Source organism: Dermacentor andersoni, chromosome 6 (genome assembly GCF_023375885.2).
Source record: "Dermacentor andersoni chromosome 6, qqDerAnde1_hic_scaffold, whole genome shotgun sequence".
Taxonomy (NCBI): domain Eukaryota; kingdom Metazoa; phylum Arthropoda; class Arachnida; order Ixodida; family Ixodidae; genus Dermacentor; species Dermacentor andersoni.
Window position 1 is genome coordinate 147,060,168 of NC_092819.1, and position 16,479 is coordinate 147,076,646.

Consider the following 16,479-nt stretch of genomic DNA (forward strand, 5'->3'; position numbering starts at 1 on the left):
TCGAAGTTTATCCGGAGCCCGTCCACCGTTGTGTCCCTCTTACCCCGTGTGCGGCGTTGAAATACCATTCCCGATTATTTTATCTCTCTCACTCTCTCATTCTCTCTCTCTCTCTTGGCTTTGAGGACATACTTCTAAGAGGTATCAATACAAAACAAGACTGCTTACTGTGAGCAGGCCCTTTACAAGGGGGGGGGGGGGGGGGGGCGGTATAAAACAGTCGGGTAGTTAGATCTAGGTCCACGTTAAGTAACCCCAGGTGCTCGAAATTATTCTAGACCACCGCCACTACGTCATCTCCCATAGTGCGTTGCTTCACGATGCGTATGTTCAGTTCCGCCGCTGCTATACCACAGTGGAGTGTGAAAGTATAAAGAGCGAGGAGGAAGCAGCTACACAACCGCAGATTTATATAACCGTTGCGCGGAGATACTGCGGTTACGTGATTATAGTTGGTGGTATGTTCTTATGAGCGCATGAACCGCCTCCTATATGAAGACAACAATCAAACCCCGGCCCTCAGTCCCCAGCTAGCAGCTACGAAGCAACTGACCACGGCAGCGGTCAGACCTGTGACGCAGCAGAGGGTGCTAAGAATCTCTGGATCCGGACAGGCCGCCATTGGAATCTGAACCTGCCAACGTTTGGCATGGCATGACAAAAACTTTATTTTGGTCCAGAGAAACTAGGGCCCGAGGGCACAAGCCCCCAGGCTAAGTCGGTGGCTCCGCCCACGTAGGCACCGGTAGGCCAGAGGCTTTCCCGATGTCGTGAGCTCTCCGGACGGCCACGAGTTGATCTTGGAGGACTTCGCTGGAAATGCGCCGACTCCAGTCCTCCTCATTGTTGAGATCCGAAGCCCTTTGGTTGGGGCACAGCCAGAACATATGATCAAATAGACACGGAGTGTGTCCACAACTTTTACATTCCGCTGGGAAATCCTGGTCAATTTTGTTAAGCACATAAGGTGTGGGATAAGATTTAGTTTGAATCATTCTTAATGTGACTGCCTGAGCTCGGTTGAGCTTCTGATGGAGGGGAGGAAAAAACCTCCTGCCGTCCCTATAGTATGAGGTGATCTCGTGAAAAGTAGTAAGTGGGTCTTTGTAGGAGCCGCAGCCATCCTGGAGCAGTTCCTGATCTGATGCGCGGCATGTGAGATCTCGCACAGCAGAGTGAGCTTGCTCGTGAGCCACTCGGTCAGCCATTGGGGCTGACCGAGTGGCCCTGATGAGCCGGAAACCAGACTAGGTGTGAGCTATCCAGTTGCTCCTAATTATGAGTATTAATACTGTGTATAAGTAACTTGTGTGCTTTCATTGAGACGAAGCCGGCTGAGTAATTCCTAATAGCTGTACGGGAATCGGAGAAAATCGTGGAGCCTCTCCTCATTGTAATTGCAAGTGCTATGCTTGCTTCTTCGGCGGCATGAATGGAGCTCGTTCTTAGTGACGCCGCGCTTATTAATTTACCGCTCTCATCGACCACGGCAATAGCGTAGCGGTTGCCCGATCCATAACTAGTTGCATCGACAAAAAGAGCTGAGCTTTGTTGTTGGTGCAGTTTACCCAGAATGCATTTGGCCCTGGCGTCCCTTCTGCCCTTGTTGTGGACAGGATGAATATTTCAAGGTATGGGGTCTACAACTAATTGTGTCTCGACCTCCTTCGGTATTTTGGACTTAGAAACGTCTCCTCCTCGAGGCAGTATTCCGACTTCATCTAGAATTTTCCACTCTGGCTTAGTGTTGGAGAGTCTTGAAATTTGTGACATCGAATGTGCCTCAATGAGCTCATCTGTAGTGTTATGAAGTCCTAACTTGAGGAGTTCGGTACTCGTTCCGTGCGGGAGTCCCAGAGCCCTTTTGAGTCCTGAGCGTATAAGTGCGTTTAGCTTACCCTTCTCTCCTTTCGCCCAGTTCAGGTATGATGCAATGTACGTCACATGACTGATGAAAAATGCATGATATGCTCTGATGAGATTGTCCTCCTTGAGGCCTGCATTTCAATTTGAGACCCTGCCCAGGAGCTTTAAAGTACTGTTGGCCTGACCTGTGAGACGGTTCAGGGCCGTAGCATTACAGCTCCTGGCGTCAATGAGAAGACCCAGAATTTTGATTGTCTCTACTCTGGGTATGACCCGTCCTGTGTTGTCTGTGATTTTAATTGGCAGAGTTTCTAAAGGTGCAAGGTTTCTAACACCTTGTCTCCCCTGTCTAAAGAGCAGCAGCTCAGATTTACTAGGTGATAGCCCGAGTCCGGTGCCCTTAAGGAAGAATTCTGTGGTGTCTACCGCTGCCTGTAGTGTCTGCTCTAGTGCTGCGAGTGACCCCCTGGGGATCCACACTGTGATATCGTCAGCGTATATGACGTGCCCCAAGCTTGGGATTTTGGACAATTCCTCCTAGAGCCTGTGCATGTCAATGTTAAAGAGGAGTGGGGACAATACTGAACCTTGTGGTGTGCCATTGTTGCCTAAAGTGTATGGACCGCCTGTGACTATACCGAGTTTGACCTGAGCTGTCCGATTAGCTAGAAAGGACCTCACATAATTGTAAAAATTGCTTCCCAGGTTCAAGATTGAGATTTCATGTAGGATATGTTTATGTGCCACCGTATCAAATGCTTTGATAAGATCCAGACCCAGGAGGCCCTTTACGTCCCTGCTACGGTCGTCAATAATAGCCCGTTTGATCATGAGCAAGGCGTCCTGTGTGGATAATGCCTTCCGAAAGCCTATGAGATTGTGCATGAAAAGCTCCTGGTTTTCTATGTGTTCTATTGTCCTATTATGAATAGCATGTTCGGCTACTTTGTAAATACAGGATTTAAGTGATATGGGCCTGAGGTTCCTCTTTGTTAGTGGTTTGCCGGGTTTCGGTATAAACGTCACCTTGGCCTCCCTCCATTTCGGTGGGACAATGCCGGATCTCCAGTGACTATTAATTTTGACCGTGATTATGTCTATGGCATCATCGTCCAGGTTTCGCAAAAGTTTATTTGTGATGCCCTCCGGACCCGGGGCAGATCTCCCCTTTAAATTAAAGAGTACATGCCTTATCTCAGCTGCAGTGAAGTCACTGTCAAAGTCCGGTTGCGCTATTCCGGAGTAAGGTTCGCTTATTTCTTCTTCGTTTTCATATTCATTTTTAAGTGGCAGGTACATGTGTGCGAGGTCGTTTGCGACCTCTCTTGCTGTCCGCCCTATAGTTACCTGCTTATTGACGAGTCTGTTTATGGCGAGGTTTGTAGTACCTCTGGAGAGCTTGTCATTAAGTAGGCTCTTCAATAGATTCCGTTTTCCTCCTCTGCGCAATCTGCCGTCTGCTTCTGAGTAACCTTCATCCCATTGTTGACGTGAAAGTTGAGCCGCGTAGGTTTCGATATCACGATTAACTTGGGCGATCTTGGCTCTAAGTCTTCTATTAAGTCTGTGACTCTTCCATCTGGTTAGAAGGGAATTTTTAGCTTCCAGCATGTGAGCTAGCTTGGAGTCCATTTGTGGGACTTCGATTTCTGTTGAGACTGCTTTAGTAGCTTTCTTAATCGTTGCCTTTAGTTGATCTAAAGAGAGAGAAGAAACTTTATTAATGAATGGCCGGCAGTTTCGTTGTGGTGGCCTCAGGTGGCGGCTCCAAGTCCTTGGACTCGGGCGGCATCTTTGGCTTGCCGGACGGCCCAGAGCTGGTCTGCCAACTCTGAACTTTTCAGAGCCGCCTCCCAGCGGTGGCGACGCCGATGGAGAAGGTCCCCGGCGGGCCCCGCAGCTGGGGCGGCGTCGGGGAGAAGCGAGCTCGAGGCTTCCCGTACTGTGGTAACGGCCGCGATTACGGACGCGTCGCGAACGGATGTGGTCCCATTACCGTGGTTGCCGGCACATTCCCACAGCATATGTCGCAGCGTTGCTCGCTGTCCGCAAGCTTTACAGGCATCTGTTGGATATAAACCTGGGTAGATGTGATGTAGGACCGCGGGGCTAGGGTAGCTGCCTGTCTGGAGCAAGCGTAATGTTACGGCCTCATTCCTATTTAACCTGTCGTGTGGTGGCGGGAATGTGCGTCTTTGGAGTCTGTAGTGTTGGGTGAGATCTCTGAACGTGGTCAGGCGATCGCCCCACGCCCATTGTGATTCTTGTTGCCGCATTTCTGTTGTAGTGTCCCGATCAGGCAGATCCGATGCCCCGCTCTCGGGGGCGGGGGCGGCGGCCACATAATCTGCGGCGGCTCGGCGTGTGAGACCTCGAGCCGTGGCGTGGGCCGCCTCGTTGCCCGCGAGCGGGACATCGGTGTGTGCCGGGGTCCAGAGGAGGAAGACTGTAGAATTTTGGGGTTGCGAGGGCGATGACGAGTCGCCGTCGTCATAAATTTGGAGTATGCGGACCGCTTCCCGCGAGACGCGACCGCGCGCGAAGCCGCGGATTGCTGCCTGCGAGTCGCTGATCACGATCGCAGCACTAGGCACCGTGGCCAGTGCTAGGGCTATTGCGGCTTCTTCGGCCGCCTCCGTGTGTCCCGTGGTCACTGTAGCGCTCGCGAGGCACTTTCCCGTGCGGTCTACAACCGCGATCGCGTGTGCGTTTTTCTCTCCTTCATATCGCGCAGCGTCTACGTACACCGCCTCGTTGCTGTTGCCAAACTTCTTCTGAAGGTCTCTTGCTCGTTTGTTGCGTCTCGCGGCGTGGTGCGTCGGGTGCATGTTTTTGGGAAGCGGCGGGATGATCAGGCGGTCGCGGACCGAGGCCTGAACCGCCATCTTTTCTCCATGCTGAGTGTGGTACGCGATGCCGAGTGCCTCGAGGATGCATCGACCTGTCTTTGAATGAGATAATCGTTCGTACTGCGCAATGTCGTGCGCCTCGATTAACTCGTCAAGTGAGTTGTGAAGCCCGAGCTCCAGAAACTTGTCGGTGCTCGCGTTGAGTGGAACGCCGACCGCCCTCTTAAAAACCTTTCGTATCATGCATTCGACCTTGTTTTTTTCGCACCCTATCCACTTAAGGTAGGGGGCAACATACGTTATGCGGCTTATCGCGTACGCCTGCACGAGACGGATCACGCAGTCTTCACGCATACCATTGCGTCTATTCGTGATGCGACGCAAGAGTCGGATCGTGTCATCTACCGAACGACGAAGTCTTCGCACCGTCTCTCCGTTATGGCCATTTGCCTGCAGGTGTAACCCCAGGATTCTAATTTTGTCTACGTGCGGTACGGGAGTACCATCTGCCAATATAATACGTATTTTGGAGTATTCCCGTTCTTCGTCGCTCAGGGTTTTACGACCTCTCCTTGTGGGTTTGTAGATTAACAGTTCGGACTTGGTAGCCGAGCACTCGAGGCCCGTTCCACGCAAGTAATTCTGGACCGCATCTACCCCTGCCTGTAGCGTTCGCTCGACGTGACCATCACATCCTCCCCCGGGAACCCAGAGGGTGATATCATCCGCGTATAGACTATGATGCAATCCTTCTACTTCTGTTAATTTCTCGGGTAGACCGAGTAGAACTAAATTAAAGAGTAATGGGGATATGACGGATCCTTGCGGCGTGCCGGACGGACCCGTCTCAAATTCCGGCGATTCCTCGTCGCCAACGACGATGCATGCACGCCTGCACGCGAGGAAATCTCTAACGTAATTATACGTTCTTTGCCCAAGTCCTAACGTTATAATTGTTTTTAAGATTGCTTCGTGTTTAACGTTATCGAAGGCCTTTTTAATATCTAGGCCGAGGATTGCCTTAGTGGAGCTGGTAGTGTCGTCTACGATCTGGTGTTTAAGCTGAAGCAATACGTCCTGTGAGGAGAGGTTGCGGCGGAATCCTAGCATGGTGTGCGGGAACGCGTCACGATCTTCGAGAAAGTCGGTCACGCGGGTGAGAACTGCGTGTTCCATGACTTTTCCAACGCAAGACGTTAGCGAAATCGGTCTTAGATTATCGAGGGTAACTTGCTTGCCGGGTTTTGGAATCATGATAACGCGGGCCCGTTTCCACGCTTCGGGAAGGGAGCCCCCTCGCCAGCACTCGTTGACGTAGGTCGCGAGGCGGGAGATCGACTCGTCGTCTAGGTTACGGAGAGTCTTGTTGGTAACCCGGTCCGGGCCGGGCGCCGATCGGGTGTTTAGTTCGAACAGGGCTATCCGAATTTCTGCTTCGCTAAATTCCGCGTCCAATTTCTCGTTTGCGACGCCGTCGTATTCAGCATGTTGGATGCTTTCGGCCTTCTTAAAGTAACGATCACGTATTGCGTCGAAGAAGTTATCACCTTTGTAATCTCTTACTAGTCTACGAGTCTTGTGGCCTTGAGCGGCCCTAGTTTCCTCCGGATCTAATAGGTGCCGAAAGAGGCGCCAAGCGCTCGCCCCGGCCATCTGCCTCTCGAGGCCGTTGCACGTGTCTTCCCACTGTGCCCTGGATACCTGGAGTGCGTGTTCTTCGATCTCTCTGTCTAATTGTGCTATGCGTTTGCGCAAAGCCTTATTGTGTCTTTGACATTTCCATCTCTTTAGAATTGCTCGCTTTGCTTCCCACATGTGTAGCAGCCTGCTGTCAATTATCTCAAGGTTCGCCTCGGGCGGAACTTCGCTCGTTGCCGCGTCTACATCCCTTCTGAGCGTCTCGGTCCACTTGTCTATGTCCGTAATCGGCTCGTCGCCTCGCCCCGCTTCTTCTCGTTTCTTGCGGAACGTGTCCCACTTCACAAGTTTGAGTTTACGGCCTTTGCTTACAGGGTTAGTCTCACGACCGCTCGGGCCCGTGCCTATCGTCATCTCGATCAGCATGTGGTCACTTCCTAAATCTTCTTGCGTGTTTTGCCAGTGCGCTGTGGTTACATTCGAAACGAACGCGAGGTCAGGTAGCGTGTCGACACTCACGCTGTTCCCTCTGCGTGTAGGATCGGCGGGATTCGCGATCAGTTCAAGCCCCTGGTCTTGCGAGTCTTCCCAAAGGTGTTTGCCTTTGGGTGTTTCTCGGGCGTAGCCCCAGGCTCCGTGGGGCGCATTAAAGTCGCCCGCAACAACTAGAGGCTCGCCGCCGGAAGCCGCGCGCGCGCCCCGGAGCAGGTCCCCGAAGCGGTGCTGCAGCGTGGGTTTACTGTACACGTTAAGGACGAAGAGTCCGCGGCCACTCTTAGGAATTATTTCTACGAATACGTGAGGTATCTTTACGGAGCGAAGTTCGCGCTGCGCTACAGTGACGTTACGCCGAACGAGCACGGCGGCGACCGGCAACGGGCGGGGCGGGGGCGACGGCCGGCGCGACACCACCACCCCTGGCCCAGCGCCATCTGCCACGTGGGGTGTAGACCGTTTCCTTCTTTGCCTGTTGTCCGTCGCGGTCGCATCTATGGCTTTGTAGCCAGCTAGTTTGACCGGATAGTTTGTCTCTTGTAAAAGAATTATGTCCGGTTTCGTCTCGCGGCTGCGTATGAATTGCTGGAGATTAGCGCGCTTCCTCCTGTAGCCCCGGCAGTTCCACTGCCAGATGGTGTATTGTTGTTGTTTCCGAGTGTTAGTGTGGTTCGTTGCGTGTGTAGCCATGATGATGCCTGTGTTTAATTTAACCCGTCGCCATCGAGGCGACTTGGTTGCTGCTGCGGTTGTGTCTCTACGTCTGTGAGCGTGCTTTGCTGCGGCTGATTGTGTTGTTGTTGTCTAGAGTACGGCTTGCTCATCGTTCTTATTGGTCTACCCGTAGCTGGCGGCAGCCTCGCTTCTATGTCGTCTATGCGCGTCAAGTGCGCGGCGAGCATTTGTGTTATTTGCTCAGAGAGCTTAGCCACCGCGTTATTAAACATTTCGTTCATATGTGCCGTCTGTTTTGCAAAACGTTCCTCGAGGCTCTTCTCGATGCTGTCTACTCGTTTCTCTAATTTCTCGTAACGGCCGCATGGCTGTTTGGTGTCGGGTCTTGCGGGATCTAGTGCGATCCTTTTCGCGGTAACTGGACGATTAACCCGTTCATCCGCCGTCTCCATCGAGCTACCCTCGTCATCCGTGTCCAACCCGGCCGGCTCAGGCCGAGATGGAGTCGGTGATCGAGGCACCGAGGATGGCGGCATCGTCGTGTTACGTTGCTGTGGTTGCTGCGATTGTGGAGGCTCGCTTTTCAATTTGAAATTTTCCTCTCTAAGGAGCGCGTTTTCGCGTTTAAGCTCGGCAATCATCGATTCTAATGGTTCTAGGCGTTGTCGTAGTACTCGCTCTATCGCTCGCTCGAGCTCGTTCCCACCGCCGCCTCCGACGGCGGGCCCGCCAGGGCGTCCCACCGGAGCGCCTCCGCCGCCGGGAGAAGCGGCGACAGCCGCCCAGCTCACCTGTTGCCCAGTGTTCCTGTGACCTTGTTGCCGCTGCCACGGCTGCTGCTCCTGACTTTGTTGATTGATGTGGCCGACAGCTGCGATGCCCGGACCGGCACCACCGCGCGCCATCGACGTGCTTCTCGGCCGCTGTGGCCGGTTGCGAGAGCGGGATCGGGATCGGGATTTTCCCACGGCGCCCTTCCCGCCGCGGCTAGCCGAGCGTCCTCTTCGGTTGTCGGTGACTAAATGGCGGTCTATCTCTGGGTAATTCAGGTAGTAGCATCCGTTGCCATTACAGTCGGTGCTGCTGTTGTAACAGCTGCCGTACTCTGCGGCCGCTTCTTCCTCTTCTTGTCTTTTTCGCTCTAGTTGGCGGCGCTTGACTATGTACGGGGTCTTGTATCGCGCCTTGCAGCTGCGGTCTCCCGTGAAGTGTCCCTTGCCGCATAGTCGACAACGCGGGTCGCATCGATGGTCAGGCGACGGATTGTTGAGTCCGCATCCACGGCAAATCTTGTCGTTGGGGTTGGGGCACACGTCGGCGCGGTGTCCCATCCTGCCGCACTCGTAGCATACGTCAATTTGCTTCCTGTAGAGGGAGCATCTGACGAGCATAGGTCCGTAATATACGTATCTCGGTACGTGGAATCCGTCGAACAAAACGATTATGTTGTCTGTGTTGCCCATGCGCTTGGCGTGCAGCACACCGGGGTTGCGCTGCGTCACTAGATTAGCGATGACGTCGGCCGGGCTCTCGGTCTTTGTAATGTTCCTGATCAGGCCCTTGGAAGTGTTCTCCGGGGCGGCTTGATAGGCGTTCGCCTCGAACTCTCGGTCTCCGATGCAAAGCTTGCTAATAGCTCCGTAACGTTTAGCTCTGTCTTCAGACGGCGTGCTGAGCACCACAACGTTCTGTTTAACGTTGAGGCAGATGCTATCTTCCCCGGCCGCTTCTCTGCCTACACCCGCCGCGTTACGTAGGCAGCAGTAAATGCGATCCGTCCCGTAATCGCGTACGTTGAAGCCGCCTCGGGGGCGTACGACGATTTTGTAATCGTCCGGCGGTAACTCTGGCATTCGGCTTGCCATGGCAATCTGATGTACTTGCCGGGCGTACTTCCTTTTGTACTGCGCTGTGGTGGTTCCCGTATTCGACGTGGCTACCGTCCGTCGCTGCATGTGCTCCTGCTGGTTATCCGCCGACTCGGTCACTCCATCGGCCTGTTTCTTCCTCTTAACATCGCACCACCCCGCTCCCTCGCCGAAATCTTCCGGCCTGATCTCTGTTCCTTCTACCTGGACAACTTCCATTTAACGCCGGGAAAGGCCTGGCACGTTGCCGTCGGCGACTGGGAGCCCCAATGAGCTCCGGCGACAAGTTAGGCTTTGCAAGCCCCGCCGCCGTGGCGGCCAGGCAATGGTGACGTACGTGGAAATGCTAGGCTTAGCTTGCCCCGCTTGCGTGGCGGACAAAAGGCGCTGCGTATCGGCCAGAATATGGGCCCACCTGGCAGAACTTGATGTTGAAGGAGTCCTGAAGCTTCCGCCTGTCGCTGGCAAGAAGAATTTCCACGAGAAGTTCGGTAATCCGCCAAAAACATAGGAAAGTAGCGGAGCCGACACGAAGCACGTCCGCCTTGTGTGGTCTTCTTCTTCTTCTCAGTTGATCTAAAAACTCCTCATAAATTTCGCCATCTATGCTGGTTTCCTTACGCAACTTACGAAAGAGATCCCAGTCGACGTACTCATATTTCCTTAGTGGTGGTGGTTGCGTCTGTAAGATGACCTCAATTATGTAACGATTACTTCCTAAATTCTCCTGCAGATTGTCCCACGAGCCTTAAATTCCCCGAAGGAATGTTAGATTCGGGGTTGTATCTCTGGTAGAGGAGGCACCAGTTCTCGTGGGGAGGTTAGCATCTGTAATAAGAGCAAATTTTAACTCACTGGCCGTGGTTGCTAAATTAGTACCCTTGACGCTCTGATGACCATAGCCCCATTCTTTGTTGGGAGCGTTGAAGTCCCCAGCCACTACGAGTGGAGCTGTATCTGCCTTACTGGAAATGCGGCTCAAGAGGGTCTTACAATCCCTTTTCTTATCTTGCGTAGAGCTATAAACGTTAGCTATATATACGTTAGCTGCTTTTTTGTTCTTCAGGATGAGTTCGATCATTTGTGCTTCTAGACCAACCTTGTACTTGGGAAGCTCGTGAGTTTCATAGGAGGTACCCTTTCGAACCAAAGTCGCTATTCCCTGACCCCCTGATATGATCAAGGTTTTGGAGTTGTAACCCGGTAGAGAGATAACCTCCTTAGCTAGTGTTTCCTGTAAGAGAATAACGTGCGGCTTAACTTTGGTCGATCTAATGAGCTGCTGCAGGGGAGCCTTGCGCCTTCGGAAACTCGCACAATTCCACTGCCATATTTTAATGTTATTGTTGTCATTTGAAGCCATTATGATGCCATTGGTTGACTACCCGAACCCCTAGAGTCCGCGCTCGGGCTACCGTTTGTGCCTCCGTGGACTGCCGATGCAGCCGCTGCGCTTGCCTTTGCCTTAACTTTGGGCCTTTCTAGTTGACCCACTCGAGCATCTAGATTAGTGATGAGCTCCATGATTTTCGCCAGAGTCCTGCCTATTGTTGCTAACCTTGCGGCTATTGTGACTTTTTTGTGTTTGGGAGGTGCCTCACTCTTTCCCATCTCCTCTGCCTCAGAGGTTTCTAAATCTTCCTCCTCTGTTTCGCTAATGGGAACAGGGTGGGGGGCTTTACGTTTAGGTTTGCCGGCCAAGGGTTTTGGAGCCGTTGTCTCCATCTGACTGCGGGGTGGTTCGGACCCTTCTTTAAAGGATTTGAAAGCCTCCCTGAGCTCAGACAGTTCTTGCCTTAATTTCCGGTTTTCTGATTCTAGTGCCAATCTTCGGGAATTTGACTCACGTTCCGGCTGTGCCCTACCATTAGTACTCCTAGACCTTGCCCTTGTCGGTTGTCCTGGTTTCCCAAGGCCTCCGTTCTTGACTCGATCGGCCCAGGTCGACTGTGAACGGGACCTCGATCTTGCCCCAGGTCCTCGGGGTTGCGGGTCGACACCAGAAGATTCTCCAGAGCTGGGTTGTCCTCTGGATCGAGAACGCCCCCTGGAGCGGAGCGCCCTCGTGAGCTGGAGCGTCCTCTCGTGCGAGAGCGCAAGTTGGCGTCATTTTCTTGCATGACCCCTTTGCGCTGGGAATCGTCGCTGTCATCAATGTCGTCGGCCACCTGTGTATAGCGTGCTTGCTGTCGTTGGCGCCTTCGACGCCTTTGTCTCACAATATAAGGGATCTGGAATCTTCTACTGCATTTTCGGTCCCCAGTTGGGTGTGCGCCACCGCAAATAGCGCACTTGGGATCACAATGACGATCTTCAGGTGGGGAAGTGATTCCACAGCCCCTACACTTTCTCACACTTGCTGGATTGAGACACACGTCGGATCTGTGTCCGATTTCACCACAGCCATAGCACACATCTATCTGTCGTCGGTAGAGATTACAGGGCATGAGTACATTACCCCAAATAACGGCGTTTGACACTCTTTGTCCTTCAAAAAGTACCACCACCGTCGTAGTTTGCTTGATACGACGTACCTCGACGAGGCCCGGATTTCGGTGATTGACGAAAAGGGTTTTCAGTTCCGCGTCGCTAATGTCCAGGTCGATACCGCGAACAACACCCTTGCATGTATCTTCTCCTGCTGCGGTGTAGGCCGCCACTTCGAAGGGTCCATCCCTCGTATGGATCTTGCGTACCTTGGCGTAAGCTCTCGCGTTTTCTTCCCGCGGAGTCGATACCACCAAAATGTTTTGACAACCGTTCGGACCGTACGTGTCCTCCGTCGTGTCTTCCGGCGCTAAGGCTGCCGCCATGGCCAGCGCTCTGGAGAGATGTACCAGACTGAACTTTTTAACGTCGAGGCCGCCACGGGGGCGGACAATTATCTTGATGTGATCCCTCGGTAGCATCGGGATCCTAGAGGCGGTAGCGACGCGCTTAAGCACGTTCTGCGAGGTGGCCGTACGGCGAGTATCTTTCCCGCCATGGTTGGTATCCTTAATAGCCACGTATTTCCCGCCAGCGGCTAATGCACGTATCCTTCGGCGAGTGATGGCTGTCATCCATCCGATATGTTCCTCCGAGGGGATCTCCATGCCTTCAACAGCTAAGCCGGAGGCCATGCCTACACCCGTCATCCATCCGATATCTTCCTCCGAGGTGATCTCCATGCCTTCAACAGCTAAGCCGGAGGCCATGCCTACACCCCGTTGCGCGCGAGACCTAGGCCTACAGCGCGAGTTAGGGGCTGGCACCTTTTCTACGTGGCACGCAGAAAACTGTTTACAAAGAGGCGAAAAATAGACCCACCGGCAACGTTTAACGCTAGAACGTTATCAAGTGAGGCGAGTCTAGCAGTGCTATTGGAGGAATTAGCGGGCATTAAATAGGATATAATAGGGCTCAGTGTGGTTAGGAGGACAAATGAAGCGTATACAGTGCTAAAAAGCGGGCACGTCATGTGCTACCGGGGCTGAGGGGAGAGACGAGAACTAAGAGTCGGATTCCTGATTTATAAGGATAGAGCTGGTAACATACAGGAATTCTGTGGCATTAATGAGAGGCTGGGAAGTCTTGTTGTGAAACTTAATAAGATGTACAAATTGAAGGTCGTACAGGTCTACGCGCCCACATCCACTCATGATGACCAGTAAGTCGAAAGCTTCTATGAAAACGTGGAATCGGCGATGAATAAAGTCAAAACAAAATACACTATACTGACGGGCGACTTCAATGCCAGGGTAGGCAAGAAGCAGGCTGGAGACAAGGCAGTGGGGGAATATGGCAGGAGCACTAGGAATAGCAGGGGAGAGTTATTAGTAGAGTTTGCAGAACGGAATAATTGAATAATTTGCGGATAATTAATACCTCCTTCCGCAAGCGGGATAACCGTAAGTGGACGTGGAGGAGCCGGAAGGGCGAGACTAGAAATGAAGTAGACTTCATACTCTGCGCTAACCCTGGCATCATACAAGACGTGGACGTGCTCGGCAAGGTGCCCTGCACTGACCATAGGATGGTAAGATCACGAATTAGCCTGGGCTTGAGGAGGGAACGGAAAAAAACTGGTACATAAGAAGCCGACCAATGAGTTAGCAGTAAGAGGGAAAATAGAGGAATTCCGGATCAAGCTACAGAACAAGGCATCATCATCATCATCATCATCATCATCATAATTGCAAGTTACTAAGGTATTCTCCGTTAACTATTATCCCCAATTCTTCCCAATCCAAGTCTCTAATACCTCCTGTAAACACACTATGAACAGCATTGCAGAGATCGTATCTCCCTTCCTGGCGCCCTTCTTTATTGGGATTTAGTTGCTTTCTTTATGGAGGACTACGGTGGCTGTGAAGCTGCTATAGATATCATTCAGTATTTTTACATACGTCTCGTCTACACCCTGATTCCGTAATGCCTGCATGACTGCTGTGGTTTCCACTGAATCGAACGATTTCTCGTAATCAGTGAACGCTATATATAAGGGTATATATTCCGCACATTTCTCTATCACCTGATTGATAGTGTGAATATGGTCTATTGTTGAGTACCCTTTACGAAATCCTGCCTGGTCCTTTGGTTGACAGAAGTCTAAGGCGTTCCTGATTCTATTTGCGATTACCTTAGTAAATACTTTGTAGGCAACGGACAGTAAGCGGATCGGTCTATAATTTTTCAAGTCTTTGGCGTCCCCTTTCTTATGCATTAGGATTATGTTGGCGTTCTTCCAGGATTCCGGTACGCTCGAGGTCATGAGGCATTGCGTATACAGGGTGGTTAGTTTTGCTAGAACAATCTGCCCACCACCCTTCAACAAATATGCTGTTACCTGATCCTCCCCAGCTGCCTTCCCCCTTTGCATATCTCCCAAGGCTTACAGGGAGTATATTTTTCATCGCGAAGTATTACCTAATTAATTACTATTAATTAGTGAACTCTTTAATTATTCCTTGAATCGCAAACATATCAATCACAAAGTTGTTGGGCACCTCAAATAACCTCCGAATCAAACCCTTGTTTAGTGCTCAGCTTTGCCTCGTTGGTTTTTCCGAGGAAAAGCAAAAGCGCCCGAAACACCCAAAATACGAAATAGATAGGCGCTCGCACGCCGCTACTCAAGCGCTCCCAAGCGAATAGCCACAGATGCACGGCTTTACTAGCGGCGGCAGCTCGATACAGGCCTTCACGTTATGTGATGGTCGCGACATCAAGAGAACACACCGCTGACGCATTAATAAGCGTTGCGGAGGCTTGTACGATGCGGCGATAAGAGAATGCAGCCGTATATCTTTCAATGGTTGCGTCTAGGCGCTTTAGCAGCTGCGTGCGAGTGCGCATCTATTTCGTATTTCGCGAATTTCGCGGGCTTTTGCTTTTTCTTGGAAAAAACAACCAGGACCACTGCAGCACGGAATAAATGCTTGATTCGGAGGTTATTTAAGGTGACCTACAACCTTGTAATTGATATGCTAGCGATTACAGCAATAATTAGAAAGTCCACTAATTAAAAGCAATTAGTTAAGTGATGCTTCGTGATGAAAAAAATGATGGCCGTAAGTACATACGACTACGGCTACCATGCAGTGGGTACGATTTCTCTAGAGCTCTTGGGTATTTTTAAAATCTTGGTCCAAGTTAACTGGGACACCCTGCATATATATATAGTCATATCATAAGAAGCCAACAAACCCCTCATCCCTCGGTTAACCCCCTTTCTTCTCCTTTATATATATATATATATATATATATATATATATATATATATATATATATATATATATATATATATATATATATATATATATATATATATATATACATATGAACCAGGAGAAAGGAGGTTAACCAAGGGGCCCGATATTTATTACTCATATCTTAAGACGCCAACATACCAAGACAGCAAGGACAACATAGGGAAATTACTTTACTTGTACCTACTAATTCAAATAAAGAAATTATGAATTAATGGAATTGAAAGTGGATGAAAAAGCAACTTGGCGCAGGTGGGGAACGACCTCAGGTCTTCGCATTACGCGTGTGATGCTCTAACCAACGGAACCACTGCGGCGCAGTTTCTCCATCCACTTTCTTGGGTATTTATGTTTTTTCTGCTATAGATAATCTTGGAGTGTTAGGCAGCGTCACCACTCACAAACCTTGGCGGCGGATGTGGAACACCCTTTCTGCCGCAGGCGTCACGAGTACGTGATCTTTTGGGGTGAAGGCAACTGGTCAATAAGCCAACACGTGTTACTTGAAGGCATCAATGTTGCCGGATTCGAGACCATGGTTGTGTAACACAACTGATTGAAGTTGTCTTATATGTAATTAGCCTGCAAGATTCGTAGATATTTTACGGTCATGCCGAAAGATAATCGTTGGGAACGGATGAAGGGAAGGAGATCACCATTATTACGCACCGCGTTCTCAGTATAGTCTCAACGAAATGCCCCAGCGCCTGAAAACATGATGCGCGCGTGATACGTGACGCGTTCTGTCTGCGCGCTCAGGAGGTCGAGAGAGCGTCTAGCGAGCTTCTATATCGGGTGGGCGCGGCATCGTCAAAGACCCGCTAGGCGACACCGTATGATAATCGCTCCATTACGGCGAAGCCCAACTTGACGCCTCGCTGCACACCGCGACCTTTGCTTTCTCAACGAGGCGCAAGAGGCGTCCTCACGTTTACGTTGTGCGAAGGGACGGGGAAGTGGGAGGGCGGAGAGGGCGCGAATTCAGGCAGCTTCCATTTGCATCCGCTTTTTTTTTAAAGCTTTGCAGCGCCCGTTGGGAACTTGGGTGAGTTTGTAATCGATAGTAAACTACCAAAAACGCGTTACAGACGGGACGTAGGTAACGTAGGTTTGTTCTACCCGTTTGTTCTACAGCCCACCAAAACAACCCTCGGCGCAGGAAATCATTCTGGACTTTGTACAGAATGTCTTTTTCGCGCCCCAAAAGACATTTCAACGCGAACACTGCAGACTCAGGCCGGATTTCGCGGCAACGCACATGCACCTGGAGTCATATGACGCAAGGAGCCCCGTACGAGCACGAAGCTTCAAAGGCGTTTTGATGGTGAGCGGGCTGGT